Here is a 15,137-nt window from a genome sequence, read left to right as displayed (position 1 = left end):
TGTTTATGGAGGTGGACAATGCAGTTAGGATTCTCAATCAATACTTCACAGCAGTTTTAATAAAAGAGAAGAAATTGCTTTTGAATCAAGAGCATTTATTGACCTGGTCAGGAAATTGAATGATTTATCAGAACATGCACTGAACAGGCAAATGGGCCAGATTTGAAGTTATGGAAATATTCATGCCAGGCTGCAACTATTTACAACATTTATAAAGTAATTTCAATGTTGGGACAGAAAGGATCACTTCCAAGTTTACTAATGTCACAAATAGTTGCCAATTTAAGCAATGTGAAAGTGAGCAATAAAATTTTACATAGATTATACAGCACTATACCAAACCATTTGGCCTAACCAGTCCTTACTGATATTTATGCCACACTCAAGCCTCCCATTTTTTTTTACCTTTAAATCTATTAGCATAATGTCTACTCCCTTGTTCCTTGCATGCTTGTCCAACCCACTCTTCCAATTTCTCACTACTTTTCCTGTTTAGACCTTTGTTCTGTTGGATTTCTTGCTGACAATCACATCGATGGCTTCTGTTTGTGCTCTTTCTCATTAAAGTGGAAATTTTCTGTCAAAATATTCAAACGTTAAAGGCCACAATTAGGCCTCAGCTCTGTTTAATTAATAAATCCTCTCCTGACATGTATACCCTACCTCTCACATCTAACATTATTCTTGTTAATTTTCCTTTCACTTTCTCCCTCCTGTGATGAACAATATTCACTACTCCAACTATTTGCTACAGGTTTAATATAACTTCCCCACTTTTCAATGACACCTCTTTGGAAATAACTTTTAAGCCCTGCTATCCCATGGTGTCTCTTTTAGCAATTGATCTCTATGTAATTTTAGATCCCCTTGTTACTCTGCACCACCTGCACTTGTACATGACCTCTCCTATCTGTTTTGACATTCATTTCTCAATTATTTACCATTTTACAAATAAAGGAAGTTATGATGGACATTTGTAGACATTAGTTCAGCTACAACCAGAATCCAGTTCTAGGCACTGCACATTATGAAATATGTAACGCTTCTGGAGAAGATGTGGATGATAATTAATAAAATAAGAATGACCTTGAGAGGGTGCAAAGGATTTGATGAAGGCATTTAATATCAGGAAAGATAAAGACAGTAAATAGAGAGAAATTGATCCCATTGCTGGTATTATAGAAATGGGCCCTTCGAGCCTGCACCGCCATTTATTATGATCATGGCTGATCATCCAACTCAGAACCCCGCTCCAGCCTTCCCTCCATACCCCCTGACCCCTGTAGCCACAAGGGCCATATCTAACTCCCTCTTAAACATAGCCAATGAACTGGCCTCAACAGTTTCCTGTGGCAGAGAATTCCACAGATTCACCACTCTCTGTGTGAAGAAGTTTTTCCTAATCTCAGTCCTAAAAGGCTTCCCCTCTATCCTCAAACTGTGACCCCTCGTTCTGGACTTCCCCAACATCGGGAACAATCTTCCTGCATCCAGCCTGTCCAATCCCTTTAGGATCTTATACGTTTCAATCAGATCCCCCCTCAAATCTTCTAAATTCCAACGAGTACAAGCCCAGTTCATCCAGTCTTTCTTCATATGAAAGTCCTGCCATCCCAGGAATCAATCTGGTGAACCTTCTTTGTACTCCCTCTATGGCAAAGATGTCTTTCCTCAGATTAAGGGACCAAAACTGCACACAATACTCCAGGTGTGGTCTCACCAAGGCCTTGTACAACTGCAGTAGTACCTCCCTGCTCCTGTACTCGAATCCTCTCGCTATAAATGCCAGCATACCATTTGCCTTTTTCACCGCTTGCTGTACCTGCATGCCCACTTTCAATGACTGGTGTATAATGACACCCAGGTCTCGTTGCACCTCCCCTTTTCCTAATCGGCCACCATTCAGATAATAATCTGTTTTTCTATTTTTGCCACCAAAGTGGATAACTTCACATTTATCCACATTAAATTGCATCTGCCATGAGTTTGCCCACTCACCCAACCTATCCAAGTCTCCCTGCATCCTCTTAGCATCCTCCTCACTGCTAACACTGCCACCCAGCTTCGTGTCATCCGCAAACTTGGAGATGCTGCATTTAATTCCCTCATCCAAGTCATTAATATATATTGTAAACAACTGGGGTCCCAGCACTGAGCCTTGCGGTACCCCACTAGTCACCGCCTGCCATTCTGAAAAAGTCCCGTTTATTCCCACTCTTTGCTTCCTGTCTGCTAACCAATTCTCCACCCACACCAATACCTTACCCCCAATACCGTGTGCTTTAAGTTTGCACACTAATCTCCTGTGTGGGACCTTGTCAAAAGCCTATTGAAAATCCAAATATACCACATCCACTGGTTCTCCCCTATCCACTCTACTAGTTACATCCTCAAAAAATTCTATGAGATTCGTCAGACATGATTTTCCTTTCACAAATCCATGCTGACTTTGTCGTTGATTTCACTGCTTTCCAAATGTGCTGTTATCACATCTTTGATAACTGACTCTAGCATTTTCCCCACCACCGACGTAGGCTAGCCGGTCTATAATTCCCCGGTTTCTCTCTCCCTCCTTTTTTTAAAAAGTGGGGTTACATTAGCCACCCTCCAATCCTCAGGAACTAGTCCAGAATCTAACGAGTTTTGAAAAATTATCACTAATGCATCCACTATTTCTTGGGCTACTTCCTTAAGCACTCTAGGATGCAGACCATCTGGCCCTGGGGATTTATCTGCTTTCAATCCCTTCAATTTACTTAACACCACTTCCCTACTAACATGTATTTCACTCAGTTCCTCCATCTCACTGGACCCTCTGTCCCTTACTATTTCTGGAAGATTATAGGTGAGGTGTGGGAGCATAAACACATTTTTTAATGTGGTGTTTAATGTCAGGGATAGTGGTAGAGATAAATTCAATTCTGGCTTTCAAAAGAAAGCTAAAATGTGTCTAGGAGGAACGAATTGGGGATTAGCTGGATTATTCTTGCAAAGAACTGGTATGGATTTGGCAGGCTAAAAGAGCTTCTTCCAAACTGCAACGTTTCAGTGCCTAATGTCTTCCTGTGATTTGTTACTGTCTCTTCAGTGTTGAATTTATTCTCACCACCTGCTAATTTAGAAATTCTAATTTTATGAACAGCATTTTATCAGCACTGATCCTCTGATTTTTACTTTACTCCCACTCTGTTTTCCATCTTGAATATGTCCAATAGTTACGTTACTAATTGATCCCTGATTTGCGTTCTCTGATGCAATTTGTTAGCATATTGTAGGGTATCTTATGGAAGATTTTAAGAAAATCTGGATAACTTATTATGGTCATTTTTCTCTTTTACCTGTTCAAAGCATATAACAAGTTTGATCAAGCAGGATGTTACCATAATGCTGTGTATTACTTATTATTTTTTTCCAGCTATCCCATCTTCCTCTAAAATAGATATTCTATTATGTGTCTTGTCCCTGCTATTATGTTCTCTAGGCTATAATTCTATGGATGTGCTCTTTACTATTTCTTGCATATATGCAGTATCACACCTACCCATAGGTCCACTGGTTCCACATTCTTTTGTAATCTATTATTAAATATGCATTATAATATCTAGTAATCTCTTCCTTGGGTTCTGTTGAAAATATGTGATCTACCAGGGATCTTATCTTTTTTTGGGGTCAGTTTAATATATTTACTTTTTCCTGTTTTAACTGCGTTTATTACTCATCTCATTGTTCAGTGTCATGTTCACCTGTTCCAAAGTGAATTAATAATTTAATAGATCTACTTTTTTCCTATTGTTACCCATGGTACAGTCTTTCCCATTATGTATCTAATCCTAATCCAAGCTTCCTTTCTTGATGTCTTTAAATGCTTCTTTTATATTCCTTAATAATTTAGGTTTGTGGTTGTTCTTGGCCTACCTAATATTTTTCTTTGACCTCTGAGTCATTTGTATGATCATGGATTCCTCTGTCTCTGTTTCTTACTCTCAGTTGGCAGTCAAGTTTATATTCATCATGGAGCTTCCATGTTGAATTTGCCCTTTGCTTTTAAGTAAAATAACATTGGGAACATTCCCTGATGAATGTTTTAAATATTTTCCATTGTTCACCATTATCGTTTGCTGATATTGTTGCCCAGTTTGCCTTTCCTAGTTATATTCAGCTTTTTCACAGCCTGTTAATTACTTACTGCAGTTAGAATTGCCCTACTCTTACCTGCTTTGGTTCATCCTCCATTACTCTGCCTTTTTTGCAAATTGAATACTCTTCACTCAAAGATTCAAAAGATTCAAAAAACTTTATTGTCATTCTAACCGTATATCAGCTCTGCAGCGCAGAATGAGACAGTGTTTCTCAGGAGCAGTGCAATCATAACAAACGCAACACTAAATAATAAACATAACAATAAATAGTAAAACACAACAGCCACATGTCAGTTAAATCAGTTATAAGTGTCCAAGTTAAAAGTATCCAAAGCAGAGTCAGGTGGAGCAGCTATTTAGCAGTCTGACTGCCTGTGGGAGGAAGCTGTTTAGTAGCCTTGTGGTTTTAGTTTTGATGCTCCTGTAATGTTTGCCTGATGGCAGAAGAACAAACAGTTTATGGAGAGGGTGTGAGGGGTCTTTAATGATGTACCGTGTCTTCTGGAGGCATCGACTCTGAAAGAGGTCTTGGACAGAAGGTAGGGAGACCCCAATAACCTTCTCTGCTCCCCTAACCACCCTCTGCAAGGCTTTTTTGTCGACAGCACTGCAGCTGGAGTACCAGGCTGTGATGCAAAAGGTCAGCACACTCTCAACCACGCCTCTGTAGAATGTAGTTAAGATGTTAGTGGGGAGTGATGCTTGTTTAAGCTTCCTCAGAAAGTGCAATCTCTGCTGGGCCCGTTTCACAATCCCAGTGGTGTTCCTGGACCAGATGAGATTGTCCGAGATCTGCACCCCAAGGAACTTGATGTTTTCCACTCTGTCCACTGCGGAGCCGCTAATGCTGAGGGGTGTCTGAAATCGACGATCATCTCCTTGGTTTTGGTGACATTAAGCATCAAGTTGTTATCCCTGCACCAGCTCTCTAGGTGTTTGACCTCCTCCCTGTACATAGTTTCATCATTTTTGCTGATGAGCCCCACCACTGTGGTATCATCTGCAAATTTAATGATCAGGTTCTCCTTGAATCTGGCTGCACAGTCATGTGTTAGCAGTGTAAACAGCAATGGGCTAAGCACACAGCCTTGTGGGGATCCAGTGCTCAGTGTGATGGAGTCAGAGATGTTCCTGCCAACACGGACTGACTGTGGTCTCTCTGTCAAGAAATCCAGAATCTAGCGACACATGGCAGTGCTAAGGCCAAGCAGCAACAGTTTCTCCTCTAGTCTATGCGGGATGATGGTATTGAACGCTGAACTGAATCAATGTACAGGATTCTGGCATAAGTGTCTTTGTTGTCCCAGTGAGAGAGAACTGTGTGCAGTGTGGTGGATATTGCATCCTCTGTAGAGCGATTTGGACGATAAGCAAACTGTGGAGGATCCAGCGATGAGGGGAGGCTGGCTGTGACATGAGGCTTGACAAGCCGTTCAAAACATTTATCACTTATTTACTTCAGCCACCGCTTTGGGCCAGTTACTATTCACGGGAGACTGCAAGTAAACATATTGTTTTATGATTATTGCCCATATCCATAAATTTTCCCTCTCTCTTCTGACATTTCAATTTTCATTCATCCCTTTCACGTCCGGATGTACAATCACCATCCTTTTTTGGCAGCACCACCACTGCTTGTGCAATTCAATCTTTCTTCAAATATTTGTCCACCTGATAAAAGACCATCTCTTTTTGCTTTGTCCACCTCTCCATTCTTTCTATGCAACTTGAAGCTCATTTCATTTCTAACATTTTCCAGATCTGATGAAAAGCCATGGATGTGAATGTTAAATCTGTTTCTGGTTCCACAGCTGCTGCTGAATCTGATGAATATTTCCAGTATTCTGTTTTTATTTCAGATTTGCATCATTTGCAGTATTTTGCTTTTGAATCTTTTAAGACCATAAGATATAGGAGCAGAATTAGGGCACTCAGCCCATTGGATTTTCTCTGCTATTCTCTCATGGCTGATTATTATCAAACTCAACCCCATTCTCCTGCCTTCGACCTGTAACCTAGAATGCCCTGACCAATCAACCTCTGCTTTAAATATACTCAGTGACTGGGCCTCCACAGCCATTTGTGGTAATGAATTCCACAGATTCACTACTCTCTGGCTAAAGAAATTCCTCATCTCTTTTCTAAATGGATGGCCCTCTATTCTGAGGCTGTGCCCTCTGGTCCTAGACTCACCCACTTTAGGAAACATCCTCTCCACATCCACTCTATCCAGGCCTTTCAATGAGATCCCCCTACATTCTTCTAAACTCCAATGAGTACGAACCTGGAGCCATCAAGCGCTCCTCATATGTTAACCCTTTCATTCCCAGAACCATGCTGGTGAACTTCCTCTAGACCCGCTCCAATGCCAGCAAATCTTTTCTTAGATAAGGGGCCCAAAACTGCTGACAATATTCGAAGTGTAGTCTGACCAATGCCCTATAAAGCTTGAGCATTACTTCCAACTGGTCCAGGTGATTTAACTAACTTCAGACCTTTCAGCTACCCTAGCACCTTCTCTTCAGTAATAGCAACTACACTCACTTCTGCCCCCTGACATGCTTGAATTTGTGGTATACTGCTAGTGTCTTCCCCAGTGAAGCTGGAAAATACTTATTAAGTTAATCCGCTATTGCTTTGTCTCCCATTACTACCTCTCCAGTGTCATTTTCCAGCAGTCCAATATTCACTCTTGCCTCTCTTTTGCTCTTTATATATCAGAAAATACTTTTGGTATCCTTTTGATATTATTGGCTAGCTTATGTTCATATTTTATCTTTTCTCGCCTTATGGTGTTCTTTCAAATTGTACCTGCATTGTAACTTTGGAAGCTGTATTATCTTTCATCACAGTTAAGTCTTTTGTAGTACAAGTGCTAGATGAACATTTAATAAGATTTCAAATATCATATCATAACATGTCTGGATAAAAAGAGACTCATAGCACAGCTGAGCCCCTGAAATGAGATTATTAGCAAGCATATCTCCAGAAAGCCTAAAACTACAGATATTAATCATCATATCGTCTTTGCTGGTAATAATTGAAAGCATTGAATAGAATAGTTCTTGATCATTGCTGCTTGAGTTGGTAATGCGCTGTTCCTGACTCAGAATACTGAGCCTCCTGACTCATAACGTAACAGTTAATGAACATTCTAGGTGACTGGACAATACAACTGAAAGGGAATCTACAGTATGGAACACTTTAATCAAAGCCACAAAGCACATGCATTTTTTTTTTAGTTTAGACTAAATATGAAAGATAATGGCTGAAAACTCATCTGTATTTAAGATAGGGAACCTGCTTGTTGAGTTCTGCAAAACCATTAAGGTTTTGTTGCTGTAAAGTAAGAAGGCTAGATTTATTTTAAATCGCTTACTCTAATGGTGATAATTTTCAGTAAATATATTGGGCATTTTTTTCCTTAATTAAATTTATTTAAGTTATATTCAATTGTTTTGGAAAGTTTTGCATGTTTGTCACTTTCTGGGTGAAGCTTGTTCTGACTCACCCTTGTAATTTGATTCCGTTCTGCAAAGCCCTGGCTCCAGGATGCTCTCTGCAAATGAGTTCAGTCTTCCACATCCGCACTGGCTAAGTCCAGGGCAAAGGGTATCCGAACAATGAGTGCAGGTGGCCAGTATTTCAGCCTTATCTCTGTTCTGGTGCAGCAGTAATCTTTACCGAGTAAATACACTCGGTGCCCACTTGGTTAGGCACCTCCTGAACCTAATAAAGTGGCCTCTGAGTGTATGTTCATGGTTTTCTGCTGCTGTAGCCCTTCCATTTCAGGGTTTGACATGTTGTGTGTTCAGAGGTGCTCTTCTACTCACAACTGTTGTAACAGGTGGCTATTTGAGTCACTATCGCCTTTCTGTCAGCTTGAAGCAGTCTGGCCATTCTCCTCTGACCTCTCTCATTAGCAAGGCATTTTGGCCCATAGAACTGCTGCTCACTGGATGTTTTTTTGTTTTTTGCATCAATCTTTGTAAACTCTAAGAGACTGTTGTGAGTGTGAAAATCCCAGGAGATCAGCAATTTTTGAGAGGCTCAAACCACAAATCAAATTGGTCCCATTTGGCACCAATTATCATTCCATGGTCAAAGTCACTTAGATTATATTTCTTCCCCATTCTGATGGTTGTTTTGAACAACTGAACCTCTTGACCATGTCTGCGTGCTTTTACGCATTGAGTTGCTGCTACATGATTGGCTGTTTAGATATTTGCTCTTCAGGAATAATTGTGTGATATCACAGATGTTGTTTTTCATTAGTAAGAAGGTGAACTGATGGAAGTAAACCTCATTTCTTGTACTTTGTTTCTCCCAGTGACTTCTTGCTGTCTTGAGAGGCAGCAGGATCAATTTTGGTAAGAGTTACTGCTATTCTCATTGGATTTGTGGCCTCACTCATTAACAAATTGGTTGATCTAATTTAAAAAAAAAAGCCAGAACATCATAGAAGTAAGCAAAAGGAATTGTGACTGGTGTACTCGGGGTGCGGTTGCTGTCTTCTTTCTCCCATTATCAGCCTAGTAGCAGTCAGTATTTCTTGCATGCGATTTTTAGGCATGGGTTTTAAGAAGATTCCAAAATTGAGCCAAGTGATTCTAATTTTCTATGAACAATATATCGGAATAGATAAAATTTGAGTGTTGTGAATTTGTTTGAGGTTGCATCTTCAGGATACAGATGACAAGCATAATCTAGTTAGAGTTCACACTTCCAACATTTTCTCAATTTATGATCTGTAATCTGAACATGTTTGAATAATGTCTCACCAAAAGTTTAGAGGATATGAAACTGTGAAAACACCACTTGACCAGTTTTTAATTTGCAGCTGAGCCAATGGATGAAATGCTCTGACATCACTTTGGCTCTTTTTAAAAATTTGGTTTTCTCTTTTTTGTCACCATAAAAATTCATTGAAATGTAGAAGAGAATCTCTTTTAAGTGTCTTCTTATTATGATAATTATTTGGGAGTCTTTTCCTTCCCCAAGCCGGAAATTGCCACGAAAGATGGTTTGTGTGTGGAAGCAGAAAGCGGCGCCTCTTTAACGTGTCTTTGATTGTTTTGGCAGTAAGTGAAGGTGAGTTCGAAAATAATCACTGGTGTGTCGAAACACTGAGTTCATTGTTGCTATTTGAATCCTACAACTATACCCTAAGTAAAATAATTTTAGAATTTGTTTTAATGTTTTCTAAACACTTTGCCTACACATTAACTGTTATTTCAGAATGAGTTTAAATTTAGCATTCGTGAAGGAAGCAGTGGGTAAAGCCGTCATGCACGATATATAGCCACAACTAAAAATCAACGTTCTTGGCAGAAGCCAATCTGCAGAGATCTAGTTGTATATTTGATTGTTTGATGTATCATAAATTTTGATTTTACTGGTATTTATCGATAAATTGTGCACAAATTTTAATATGCCAGTGTTTTACTATTAGCTAGCATTGGAATTTCAGGTAAATGTACACATTTTGTGGTCACTACTGTCCAGTATTCTCACCACTGAGGGAATACACATGCATGACATGAATTCATAATCTGTTACTTTAAGACTTGTGCTCTGTGACTTGATTTGTATCTATTCCAGTTTCATCAGCCAAGTAATTAGCAAGAACAAGAGAATGAGGGAAAGCACACTGTGAAATATTTGTGTCTTAACCTCCAGAAATTCACTACTACTTGGCAAATACCACTGTGGATTTAACATTCACCACAGGCAGGTTGGAGACAAGTTGTAGCTTTTTAAGCTTAGCTGGAATAATTTGACAATGCTGATTTCTGAGGTTCAGTGTATACAGGCGGCCCCCTGAGTTATGGGGGGAAGGTGGGGATGTTGCACTCCTGCAAAGTGGGTGGTGTGATGATTTTCCATAGTGCAAAACCTCTTCATCTCTCAGCATATGCCAACAAATGTGAGTTGAGACAATGTATTTTCTTTTAATTCATCTACCTTTATCACATAAATTCTGCAAATTTTATTCAGTATCTCAAATTTTTGACTGGTGATTTGTGGATACTGTAAGGGCAAATTTTCATAATCTGAACAACCATAATGTGGGGGATATTCACGTAACCTTATTTCGTCACAAAATAGTTTCTCTTATTTCTCTTGTTGCAGTCTGCACATACTGAATACAAAGCAAGCATACCCAGCCTATTTTTAAAGTTACTGGCTTCTTCAGGACCTAACAAGAAACCAGACAATATGGATGCCTTTAGATCTCCAAAAAGGCATCCATGAGGCCACTGTGAGGTGTATCTTGTCATTGCAATATTAGCACTTGTCTCAGCACACATGCAATGAATATTGATTGGGTCTAGAGGAGGCAAATCATGATCTCAGAGGTCAATGCCATTTTTTTTGTTAAAGATAGCTATTTTGCACTATCCACTTTCACCTAACAATCCTAATTAAAGGGATGGCCATGGCACAGTTGTGTTAATTGATGTTAACTATGTTGGCATTAATTTCAAGAGGAATAGTGTATAAGAGTAAGGAGGTGTTGATGAGGCTCTATGGGGCACTGGTGAGACCTCATTTGGAATACTGTGTGCAGTTTTGGGCCCCCTATCTTAGAAGGGATGTTCTGATGTTGGAGAGAGTTCAGAGAAGATTTACGAGGATGATTCCTGGAATGCAGGGGCTAACATATGAGGAGCGTTTGTCGGCTCTTGGACTGTTTTCATTATAGAAGAATGAGAGGGGATCTCATAGAAGCATTTCGAATGTTGAAAGGGTTGGACAGAGTAGATGTGGAAAGGCTGTTTCCCTTGGTGGGTGAGTCCAGGACAAGAGGCCACAGTCTTAGAATTAGATGGTACCCATTTAAAACAGAGATGAGGAGAAATTTTTTTAGCCAGAGGGTCGTGGACTTATGGAATTCGTTGCCACATACAACTGTGGAGGCCTGATCATTGAGGGTGTTTAAGGAGGAGATTGATAGGTATCTAATTAGTCAGGGTATCAAGGGATATGGGGAAAAAGCCGGAAATTGGAACTAGATGGGAGAATGGTTTAGCTCATGGTGGAGTGGCGGAGCAGACTCGATGGGCCGAATGACCTACTTCTGCTCCTTTGTCTTGTGATCTTGTGATATGTTCCAACTGTTAGTACAATTTTATGAATGTTTGTGTTTCCTAAGTTGTTTCAAGGGAGAAGGAGAAGTGTTCTGTGAACGTATCTCCTATTGACCCTGGGCAAAGAAGTGTTCATTGAAGCATCTGCACATTAGTAAGTATGTTCGTGATGAAATCTTCTACCTACTGCAGCATTGCATTGTAGGAATTAATGCAAACTTAGTTTTGCTTGTAAGTATTGGAATGTCCTGGTATTGAACAGGAATTTTCTCCTCCTGTTAGTTATTAAATTTCCATTCATGCTTGAAAGAGGCAGAACTAAAGAGCTTGGAGCATATCTGTTTGTTGTGGGATGTTGCTTCTGGTCTTCAACATGTATATTGTCTTGTGTGGTAGCTTCAGCAGACACATACTTAGCACTGCCCTTGGTGCACCCCTCTTTGGTCCGCAGTTTATTCTTGGCTGATGGTGATATAAAAAGAAGAATTTAAGAGGTCGGTGGTGTTACAGATCTTGTTGCTACTGAAGGCCTGCAGATCTTCCCAGTACTGCAGCTGACCCATTGACTACAGTGACAGTAACATACAGTATTATGGAGTGTGTCTTCAGTGTAAGATAATGCTTCATTTCCTCATACCTCTGCCTCAAATACTCAAAGACCCAGTCTCCAGCATGCCATACGGAGGGTTCTACAGATCCTTTGAGATTAAGACCATAAGACAAAGGAGCAGAAGTCAGCCATTCAGCCCATCGAGTCTGCTCCACCATTTTATCATGAGCTGATCCATTCTCCTATCTAGTCCCACTCCCCCGCCTTCTCACCATAACCTTTGATGCTCTGGCTACTCAGATACCTATCAATCTCTGCCTTAAGTACACCTGGTGACCCACTGCCACCTGTGGCAACAAATTCCACAGATTCACCACCCTCTGGCTAAAAAAATTTCTTTGCATCTCTGTACTGAATCCTTAAGTCATGCACTCTCGTATTAGACTCCTCCATCATGGGAAACAACTTTGCCACTTCCACTCTGTCCATGCCTTTCAACTTTCAAAATGTTTCTATGAGGTCCCCCCTCATTCTTCTAAACTCCAAGGAATACAGTCCAAGAGCAGTCAAGCGTTCCTCATATGTTAACCCCCTCATTCCTGGAATCACTCTAGTGAATCTTCTCTGAACCCTCTCTAACGTCAGCACATCCCTTCGTAAAAAAGGAGCCCAAAACTGCCCACAGTACTCCAAGTGGGGTCTTACCAGTGCCCTATATAGCCTCAACATCACATCCCTGCTCCTATATTCTATTCCTCTGGAAAGGAATGCCAACATTGCATTCAGCTTCTTCACCACTGACCCAATCTGGAGGTTAACCTTAATGGGATCCTTCACGAGGACTCCCAAGTCCCATTGCATCTCAGAACTTTGAATTCTCTCCCCATTTAAATGATAGTCTGCCCATTTATTTCTTCTACCAAAGTGCATGACCATACACTTTCCAACGTTGTATTTCATTTGCCATTTCTTTGCCTATTCTCCCAATCTATCCAAGTCTCCCTGCAGACTCTCTGTTTCCTCAGCACTACCGGCCCCTCCACCTATCTTTGTATCATCAGCAAACTTAGCCACAAAGCCATCTATTCCATAATCCAAATCGTTGATGTACAACATAAAAAGAAGTGACCCCAACACGGACCCCTGTGGAACACCACTGGTAACTGGCAGCCAATCAGAATAGGATCCCTTTATTCCCACTCTCTGTTTCCTGCCAATCAGCCAATGCTCTATCCATGTATGTAACTTTCCCGTAATTCCATGGGCTCTTATCTTGTTTAGCAGCCTCATGTGCGCTACCTTGTCAAAGGCCTTCTGAAAATCCAAATACACAACATCCACTGCATCTCCCTTGTCTAGCCTACTGGTAATTTCCTCAAAAAATTGTAATAGGTTTGTCAGGCAGGATTTTCCTTTAAGGAAACCATGCTGAGTTCTGCCTATCTTGTCATATGCCTCCAGGTACTCTGTAACCTCATCCTTGACAATCGACTCCAACAACTTCCCAACCACCGATGTCAAGCTAACAGGTCAATAATTTCCTTTTTGCTTCCTTGCCCCCTTCTTAAATAGCGGAGCGACATTTGCAATCTTCCAGTCCTCCGGAGCCATGCCATAGCATCTCACCTCAGTCTTAAATAGGTAACTTTTATTTTTAAACAATAACTCTGGTTCTAAATTTTCCCACAGGAGGAAGCCTCCTCTCCACATTCACTCTGTCAAGTCCCTCAGTATCTTGTACCTTACAGTCAAGTTACCTATACTCCAACAAGCACAAACTACTCTACCTAACCTTCCCTCATAAGATAGGGCATCCGTTCTAGTTATTAGTTTAGGAAGACCTCTGAACTTATTCTTGCACATTAATATCCTTATTTTGTAAATAAGGAGACCAATACTGTACACAGTACTTCAAGGGTCATCTCAGAAATAGCTTATTTGATTGAAACATTACCTCCTTTTGTCCCAAGAAACAAATAATATTCTGTTTGCTTTCCTGATCAGTTGCTGTAACTTCATACCAGCTCTCTGCAAATCAGGGCTAGGACACCTAGCTCCCTCTGCATCTTCAACTTCAAAAAACAAGTTTTGCCCTGGGTGCAATTCTTTCTCCCTAATGGGTATAAATGTTTGGAGTTTTCCTCCTTAAAGACCAGAGTAAGCAGAGTCTTTGAATATTTTGTAAGGCAGACGTGGATAGATACTTGATTAGCAAAGTGTTGAAAAGTTATTGCAGATAGACAGTAAAGATGACTTGAGATTATTGGCTGAGTAGAATTGAGGGGCCTACTCTTGTTCCTAACTTGTATGTTTATATGTTAGACTAATCTCAAGATTACATTTCAGTGGTCATACCTGACCTCTAGTCCCACTATCCTGGATTAATTTCAGGTGGAAAATTCTGGCTTTTTCTAAATGTTCAGCATTGTATAATGACCTGATTTTCCAGAAAAGTGCCTTAGTTCATTCTTTGGCGCTTGGACATCTTGATTGTTTCACAGTGACCAGAATAGAATACCTGGTAACTTCATCCAAATGTGTTTTTAAAATGTATACATTACCCGCTCCAAGTCAGCTTATCTGTAGCACACCCCAGTCTGCAATGCATATTATGATTTTTTTTATATACAATATTCTCTTTCACGTGCCTTAACTGCAGCCTCTATTATCTTGTAGTTATTAAAGTAATTTAAAATATTCCCACTTCAGTCAGCATCTTAAAAGATGAATTAAGTAAACAAAATAATTAAACCCAAATATTTCAACGAAAACATCCCCAAGGACTAAATTAGATCAATGTGTAAATGAAAGCATTTTGGATTATTTCCATAGTACCATAATATTCCACATGGCCATCAGATGTTTAAATGGAACACAGAGTTTAAGATTTAACCCAGAGATGAACCCGAAAGGTGATTGGACAGCAAACACAACTTGAAATATGGAAAATTATTTCAAAGTTCAAAGTAAATTTATTATCAAAGTATGTGTGTGTTACCATATACTATCATGAGATTCATTTTCCTGCAGACATTCACAGGAAAAAAAGTAATACAGTAGAATTTACGACAGACTGATAAACAACCAATGCACAAAAGAAGACAAATAGTGCGAATCAAAAATAATATAACGAACATGAGTTGTAAAGAGTCTTGAAAGTGAGTCATTCCTGGGCATTGGTGTTTCCATATAAGGCCATGATATAACCAGCTATGATACTTTCCATTGTGCATCTCTAGTAGTTTCTCAAAGTTTGGGGTGAAATGTCAAATCTGCGCAAACTTTTAAGAGCTATTGCTGTGCCTTCTTTGTGATGACACATAGGTACTGGTCTCAGGAGAGATCCTCTGATAGATT

At 40.0% G+C, this 15,137-nt stretch overlaps 1 protein-coding gene across 1 annotated transcript in view; it reads right to left on the bottom strand.

The window, feature by feature from the left end:
- Window positions 1-7,701, bottom strand: part of LOC134351580 (cyclin-dependent kinase inhibitor 1-like) — a 41,223-nt gene extending 33,522 nt beyond the window's left edge. Inside the window, exon 1 of the mRNA XM_063057924.1 lies at window positions 7,651-7,701. The gene's annotated coding sequence lies outside the window, so the exon portion shown is untranslated. The remainder of the gene's footprint in view (window positions 1-7,650) is intronic.
- Between the last annotated feature and the right edge of the window lie 7,436 nt (window positions 7,702-15,137).

This window comes from Mobula hypostoma, chromosome 9 (genome assembly GCF_963921235.1).
Source record: "Mobula hypostoma chromosome 9, sMobHyp1.1, whole genome shotgun sequence".
Taxonomy (NCBI): domain Eukaryota; kingdom Metazoa; phylum Chordata; class Chondrichthyes; order Myliobatiformes; family Myliobatidae; genus Mobula; species Mobula hypostoma.
This window is presented reverse-complemented; position numbering and strand designations above follow the sequence as displayed.